Source organism: Sipha flava, unplaced genomic scaffold, assembly GCF_003268045.1.
Source record: "Sipha flava isolate LNK unplaced genomic scaffold, YSA_version1 231_pilon_pilon, whole genome shotgun sequence".
NCBI lineage: Eukaryota > Metazoa > Arthropoda > Insecta > Hemiptera > Aphididae > Sipha > Sipha flava.
The window spans coordinates 465,159-474,505 of NW_020272868.1; positions in this window are offsets into that span (position 1 = coordinate 465,159).

Below are 9,347 nucleotides of genomic sequence, written 5' to 3' on the forward strand. Positions count from 1 at the left end.
GTTCCATCGCTAGATAGATTCTTCGCCCAAGTCATCAGTCCCTTTTATTTTATTTTACTTTATTTTTATTCTATTTCTATCTTATCAACACTTATGCTCATTGTAAAAATAATATATTTACAGATTGTATAATAAAACAAATTAAAAACAAAAAAAAAATAAATAAATAAAACAAATAAAACGTACAAAGTTCAAATGAATCAGTATAGTAATTTTAGTGATACACTGAATCACCTCTGAATTACCGTATTTACTGGTTTCAATATTTTTTAAAATCCATTCTTATTGCACGTATTGAATATTGGAGAGATCACCATATCTAATGTCTAGTTCATATAGTTTTAAGATGTAGCGATGATCAATGAGTGAGTAATATCTGATGTTATTCGATGAGAAAATTGTGAGTGCAACTCTTTTTGGGTGTTACCGTTGAACCTATGCCTTTTTATGTATAAATCACCCGAAATAACGGTTGAAGTATTAATTTGTTATGTATTATAATAAGTAAATATTAAATATAGTCCATCCGCCTCGCTGTACCGTTTACTATATTTAAGCATATACTAATATCCCTACAACAATGTTCAATTTATTTTGGATTATTTTTTTATTTATTAATTTTATTAAGAAAAGTCTGACAATTCGAGGTTTCAAATAAATGCTATTTATTAAAGTGTATTTGGATTACACAATATTTTTTGTTTTTCCTTTTGTGGTGCGTACACAAATAAATCAGGTTTTCTGACACGTGAGCAGGCCACACACCGTTATCCATGTGAGAGCATGAATTTTCAAAATTCAGTCCACACACTTGTTTTAATTGTCCTTGTAATTTGTTAATGATCTTTGCAAAAGCATGTGAGTCATACTGGACACTTCAAAAGTTTGAATTCCAATGGCTTATCTGTTGGAGTCATTGGGATGCGTGGTAATAGTACATGTTCACCTTTAAATTTTCCGTTTAAAATTATGACTTCGATTATGGTGTTATACAATTTAATAATTTACATAATTCTTAATCGGTGATTATTAAAATCAACATATTAAACAAATCAAATATTTCTTAGGTAACTAAAAATTGAAAAATGTATGCATCCAGTCCAAAACTGTTTCGACCCTTAAATATGCGATTTTCGAAAAATCCTTTCTTATTACACAGCGAAAGACTGTTCCAAATTTCAGGTGCGTACGTTGAATAGTTTTTGATTTCAGCGATCAGTGAGTCAGTGGTATTTAGATTTTATATTTCTAATATATACGCCGAATTTATGAAATTGTCGATTTCATAAAATCAGCAACGTTGTCGCCAAATATGTGTAATCGAAAATTTGGCTACCAAATTCACGAAATCGGCAAATTTTGATTGCTAATTTCGTGAATTAGACAGTCTTTTTCTGCCGATTGCACGAATTCGGTAACACATTATTATGATATAATTACAAATAGTGTCTTATGGCAGTAATTGAAAATTTCATCCTTCCTTTAAAAGTTGGTGACAATATGCTGGTGTCAATCCCGTCTGTGGATCGAGGGCGAGATGATGCAGCCAACCTTCTTGCAGTTATCATAGAAGAAAAAGATGGCAAATTTTTATCGGGACTAAAGAAGGGATTTTAAGCACATGGCTGGAGCGGAACAGTTTGGCAGCTACAAAGTACTGTTCCCTGACGACTGCAGACGTTCAACAAAATGAACATTCATTACGGGAACTTGTTAGATTGGCGTCAGTTGGGACCGAACAAGGCTATTGATTGGCTATATATTGACGTTATAATTGTCGTACGAATTGCACATCTAAAAAGTGTACATTTAAAAAAATAATATTATGTGTAATTCGCGTGTCATCCAGGCCTTACTTGCCAAAATATTTAAATATAGTATAATTTTTTTTTAATTTACTTTTTTTAACACATTAAAATATATTTATTATTTTATTATATTTCCGGTGTTTTACACATTTATTTAAATACATATAATATTCATTATTACAATTTGATTTTATTATATTTCCAGCATTTTATAAATTTATTTAAATTAAATTATGCTTTCTAATTTTTTAAGAAGGGTCTTTAGTATAGTAGTATAGTATAGTATTAAGTACCTTGAGTTGTCGATTTCACGTATTCGGCGACAACGTTGTTGATTCCATGAAATCGGCAATTTCATAAATTCAGCGTAACATAATATATAAACTGGTAGCATCAGTTTGACTCTCAGGTAATATTTTCAAATTCTATAATAATTAAAAAAAATATTTTTATTTAAATATAACTGAAAAATGAATACAAAATATTTACCTCTAATTCCACAAATTTATAATATTCATCATCGCTTGATATATTTCCATACAAATAGGTATCTGAAATACTAGAAGTAGAAAAGGAATCAAAATCACTCAAATTTAAATCTTGATCCTAAAAAAAATATTACAATATTTGTATTTTTAATGTTGATAATTTAATTTTCAATTGAATATTTAATAATAATATTTAGTAGGTATATTTAAAATATTATTTCACACTATAACAACATTATGAAATTACAAAATGTGTTATTATGTTGATGGTCAGTTAGCTAATGTTACTACAATAGCAGTAATAATTAAATTTAACATGAAGTGCCATTTTTTAAATATAACTTCTATAACAGGAATAAATAAACAATAATATTTTTATGTATAACAGACTTTGATAGGTTTACAATATTCTTAGTATAAATTATAATAATAATGTAGGTGTACTTACTTTCGTCGATTGGTCCATCATGGTGAATTATTATAATCCTAATATATTATTAAAGTTAATGTGATTTTAAATTTTTAACATATTAACAATATTATTATCATAGTCTATGAGTAAATTTTTGTAATCAGCGTTTATCATCATGTTTATTATGTGACAAATAATAATATAACTTATATATTTATATTATAAATACCATTTATTATGCATCAATACCCAGTGGTATTTACTATTTTGGTTTATTTTTAAATTCTTGTCTAAACATACTACTTTTTTCGGCGGTGAATATTTTTTCAAAGAGGTCGTAACTCGAGATACGACTTTACTCGTTGAAAACTGTCATCTTAGAACATTATAAAATATTATTTTATAACTTTTTTAGGATAGATAGAAATACGATCGTTTTCGTGGTCGATAGAGAAAAAGATTCTTTATCGGAATAAAATCGTAACTCAAAAACGAAAAAAATTGAGTAAAAAAATACCTTTTTCGTTGGATGTATTAATATATAATATAATATGAGTATTGGTGTACGCCTGATGCATGAGTTTATTTTTATTGATAAACATCTCGAAACAATTATTCTTATCTACACGACGACGACAGACAAAAAGGATAGGTAGCTGGAAATCCGCGGGCCACCATGCCGCACAATACGTATTGGCGATGAATAATTATAATTGTTAATTACTCCACTAAAACACAACATTTTTGAAAATCCTTTCTTATTGCACGGTGAAAATATGAGAAGAACCTCTATTCCAAATTTCAAGTCTGTACGTTGCATAGTTTTTGAAATACAGCGATCAGTGAGTGAATAGCATTTGGATTTTATACGTATAGATTAGACACTACAAATTATACAGCCAATTATCCAGATTTATTAAATGCATTAGATTTCATTCAGCTTATCAACCATCCCAGCAGACCACACTCCAATACGTGCATCGATCATATATTTATCAAAAACAAACATAAACACCACAATATACAAACAACAGTTATAGATTCACTTACTACAGACCATTACCCAATAATATTACAATTAAATAATAAAATAGAACCCAGAAAAAAAATATGAATCTAACTCCATATAGATACATTGACTTTAACAAACTTACATATCTGTCAAATAAAACTAATTAGAATGAAATTATAACAACTAAAACAGCCGAAAATAAATTGGTATTACTTATATCAACAATCCAAATAATTTAAAAAACTATATTTGCGTACAACATAAAAACAAAGATCAAGTAAATATTGGATCACACCTGGTATTATACAGTCTTTAAAAAAAAAAAGAAACAATCTACTTACTTAACACCTAAATTAATACCTACATAACTTAATTTTAATAAATACCAACAAAGCCCTTGATTGCCTACTCGGTGCGACATCTAACATAAAAAGTTTATTATATTACTACTATATTTAATAAAATGTGTACAAAAAACATTATAAAAAAATTATATTCTCAATCAATATTTTCGAATAGTAGTAAATAATCAAGGAACGTTAAAAAAATCCTTTATTCTAAGTTAATTAATTTTTTTTTTTTTTTAAATAACATCTTTTACTAAAACTATTAGATATTCATTTTAACCAAATTTTCTCTATATAATAAAAAACAATTTATGTTTGTAATCATTTACATAAAATATTTAAATATTTAAATATTTACATATTTATGCTAAACATCACGTTGTTTTGCTAACTTAGGTAGGGAAAATAATATACTATCTTTCTGTTTATAATTAATTTCTACGGTCACGGTATCGTATACGTGTTTTATTATAAACAGGTTCAAAGTTTTAGGAAATTTTCCGATATGAGTAGGAATCGTAAGTTATTGCACTAAAAAGACTTAAAATGTATTGCATAACTGTAGTAAAATATTACCAAAATTAAACTTAAAAATTGCATTATTACAGTAAAAAATATCCGAAATTGCATTATTGCTGTAAAAATACCCAAAGTTGTACTTAAAAATTTCAATAAGCTTTTTATTTACCAAAATAACTATTAGAAGAAAAAAAATTGTGTATTTTTTATTAGATCTATCATATTATAAACGTATGAGTTCTTTTACAAAATATTACAAAATAAAAATTCATATAAATACTGGAATAGTAGTTTTATTTCAACAATTTTAATTTTATTTTTTTATACACAATTGTATGCCTACCTTAAAAATGATTGCGCTACACGATAAATGATTTCATTAAATTCTCAAACTCGAAAGATCTCCGATTTATGGATGGCAAGTTATGCAACTCGTACATCGTCTTATCAAATAATATGTCCATCACTGTCATAACAATCGAGGAAGCCCGAGGTAACTATAAATTATTATTTATTATTATTATATTACTCTAACATATATCAATATCTGCACGGGTCCGTCATTATTATATTTCTTACATAAAAAAAAAAAAAATGAATGATATGAATCATCTATAAAATCATAAAAAATTTTATTATAAAAGTGGAAAATCAACAAAATTGACTATGCCAAAAATTGCGCTAAAAAAAAAAATGAAAAAATTGCAAATGCAACAACTTAACTGGCACAATTATAAATTTAGTTCCAAAAAAAAACGCGAAGAATTCTGAAAGATTCTTTCAAAATTTCATTAGCGGGCTTCTTATTGAGGATGATGAAAAATATCGGGAATTTCTTCGTCTAAATCGTGAACAGTTCAATTTTATTTTATCTCTATTTCAAGAAAAAATAACAATGAAACTAATTTTACGTGGTCCTGAACCAATATCTTCGAAAGAAAAATTAGCACTTGCATTGAGCTAAGTTCCAATATTTTTTCTTTTAAATAAGTATAAAACAAATTAGACAGCACGTTTAAAAAGTGTAGCGATTAGTGATCTAATATACTAATTATTAAATCCTAAAACCGGCGAAAAACACGTTTACTTTATAATTCGTTAAAAAGCCCTAATTATTGTTTTAGGTATTCAGCAACAAACGAATCCTTCCGATTTTTTAAAGCCGCCCTTGTTCTTTGAACATCTAGCACGCCTGGTGGGCGTAACCTTGCCTATGCGCATACGCGAGTACCGGACTACAGTGGTTCCTCGTCACGAATTAATTAAGGAATTCAATACGGTCAATGAACACGTGTTATTTCGTTTCAGAATTACCACCAGTCTACTACAGCCCGAGGTCATAATGCGAATGACGCGTCCAACACCGGTCATCTTTGTGGACTTGCACCACTAGAAAATCGCTCGTTGGTCGAACTTACGCAGGACTTGGTGAATATTAGAGCTATGTGCGAAAATATTTTGCGGGGCCTTTTTAGTAGGCGATTTTAGGTTTAACTTTAAAACACCGGAAACAGTTCGATTTTCAGCCATATTCAATACATTTGTGCAAATAGATTATTACTCAATGCGTTAGGTTAACATAATTTTTTGTTGTGAAACAGTTTTCCGGTACTTTCTGTTTTCAGAAACTTGTTAATTGCATTTCATTAATCATCTAAATACTCATGTTTTTTTAGATTCCTTTTTGCCTTTTCACTGCTACTTAAATATTTTACGTTTAAAATTGTTTTATACTACTAAAAAAAAATTAGTGCATAATTATAAAGAATGTGTATTTATAATACTAGTACAGGTTGTAACTTACTTGTGAAACTTTGTATCAGAATTCTTGGAGTATTTAATTTTGCAAATTTTCACAGAGCATATAAAAACCATTTTACTTTTAAAAATTTAAATTGTAAAACAAATATCTTTAAATTAAATTATTTAAAGGATAATTGCGTCAAAGGTTTTTAAAACGTTATCACTTGTTGTTAATCATTATCATTTAAAAAATGTACGAATATTCAATTGACAATTAAATATGTTGGCTGTAAATTCTAACAGATCTGTCTCTTTTGCATTCTTTTATATGTCTATATAACACCATAATACAGAACATTTAAAAATAACAAAAGTTTTGCTTATTTTAAAATTGATTGATAAATAACCGTACACGAAATTAAAAAAAAAATACCCAAAGAACAATAAGTATAGATAATATATTATATAGTTGATACAAATCATTATTGGTAAGTGATGAAACTATTTTTTATAAAAATAATATCCGATTATAGGTTGTAAAATTATAATAACGTGAGCCACCGTTTAAAAAAATGTTCGTATGAAACTTAATGAAAAAATAAGATTAATTAATTTTTATTAAAGAAGAACAGGACGAATATGACTTAGAAATTAAAAAAAAAAAGAAACGGTAATATATTGTAGTACTTAGGGAAAAAATGGTCGACGAGTGATTGTGACAATACACTTATGTTTTCCTAGGTATTAACGTCTGATTCGAGTTTTAAAATAATCATCTCCAACGGTTCCACGTATACGGTGGTAGGAAAATTACTAAGTGTTCGCGGTGTGTTAAAAAATGTTCAAACATGATTACGAACGGTTTTACAGTTGACTACGGTTTTTTTGGGACACATCGATCGTCTTGTCCCAATAATACGAAATCACAACAAAACAAATCTATAACATTTTGTTGGTGATTAATCACTTAGGTAGTTATAAATAAATTATATTAAGGTAAATATAATAACACATATGAGCGATATGGCATATTATTTACTGCCCTCTAATGGGCTAAGAAACGATACACGAAAATCCCGTATAATAAGTACATGTAATATGTTGACAGTAATTTTATACTTTATTTATTTTTGTTTTTAGAGCGGTGAACTAATACATTTTATGCATTGCAAAAACGTGACGTGTACTTCGAAGCTACTGAAATAGATTACAAGTTTTTTTTTTAATTTTTTCGTTCAAATCACTGTTATTAAAATCATTTCAAAAATTTAAGCTTCCCTTAGCAGTAACCGGTATGACGGTATTTTTGCCCGAGCGGAGTCTACTGCAATCATTGTAAACTTACTGTTCATCAGTGACGGCTCGTCAGGTTCACATGAGGTGGTTTTGTAAGATACATTATATATATACAAACATCTTATCTTTTGTAAGATATCTATGCGGGCGGGTAAGAAAAAATAATAATTTTTTAACAGGTACCTACACATGACGTACTCATCAATGTTTAGTTTTCTTAAGTTCTCCAAACTTTTCGTCAACGGTAAAGTAAAAATAAATTAGAAAAAAATGACTTGTTGTGCAAGAAATATAAAACACAAAATCTTGTTTCTACGATCGACATGGAACGATAAACATGAATCGTTGATTGTGACCATGTATTATTAACCGACATGTCCCCGCACGTAGCTAATTCTCATACGGCCGCCCGGAGCTCGACGAATGTATGCTAATTGTTTAATCGCTAATAGACATACTTCTTAACGCAAAAATATACAAAAACTTTTTATTTTTTTTTTTTTTTCAATAAATATTTTTTCCGATCACAGACTATGGGCATGATAACCAATTATAATTTACTACTGGAACGCTACGATTTTTTTATAATTTTTTTGGACGGAAAACGTGCTCCTGTGTACCATGTGTGCACGATATTGTTGAAAACGCGCATGGTTTCCAAACACGTACGACGACGAATCGATTTGTATCCACCGGGTGCGGAGCAAACGAACGTTTGGAAAAAAAAACATTGTGTAAACGCCGTCAACGGTCGTGCTACCGATCGGTTCGGGAGTTTGACGGTTTGAAAATAATATTCTATATTATATTTTTTATCATCCTCAGCAACGGAAGTATCACATCACCGGACACGGGTCACATTGCAGCGAACGGTTGTACATTCTGTATAGCTGCCGCACGAGTCCCGTCGTCGCCAACGATTACTTTTTACCGCAGTAATTTGCTAATTGACGGACACTCCCATATCCGATTTTGTCTAGATACTGCACTGTATAAAACGAACAACATTTATCGTCAGGGGCGGTGCAGCCCGCCAGGCAACCGAGACGATGCCCGGTGTCCGGGCTAGCTTGTATAAGAAATGGCCTGGTGTGTTAAAAATAATAAATATTTTATTTTTAGTTGAACATAATTCGTAATATTATTGTGCAGACATGGCAAGTCCATAGCACGCTAAACATTTAGTTATGATATCGAATATTCTAATATATTTATTTTAAACAAAAAAAAAAAAAATAGCTCTGAACAAAATGTTCGATATTTAATTTAAACCAATAATATTTTATATCGTTTTTACATCTATAGTTTGATTTTATTTATAATTATTATTGGAAACAATTTAAATATGCTTACCAGTTTTTTTTCAAAACGTCTAATATTTTCTCATACAAGTTGGGTTTTATAGCGTCGAACAAAATATTAATGATTTAGATCTTGGCAAGGCACAAACTAGTTGGAATTAATGGGGAAGAGGGGGGATAAAAGTATTCTCTAGCTTGAAAAAAATTTTAGTCACTGCGCTTGCATAATATAAATTACGTGGTATAAGTAAATTGATGTATGCTTATTGTCTGAAAATTGTCCATCGAATATCGATCAATTGCCCACACTACTTCTTTAGATTTTCACTTCTGAATCCTGTTATATGTATATATGGTACATAGGTATATAGATGGTGTATATATATATATATATATATATATATATATATATATATATATA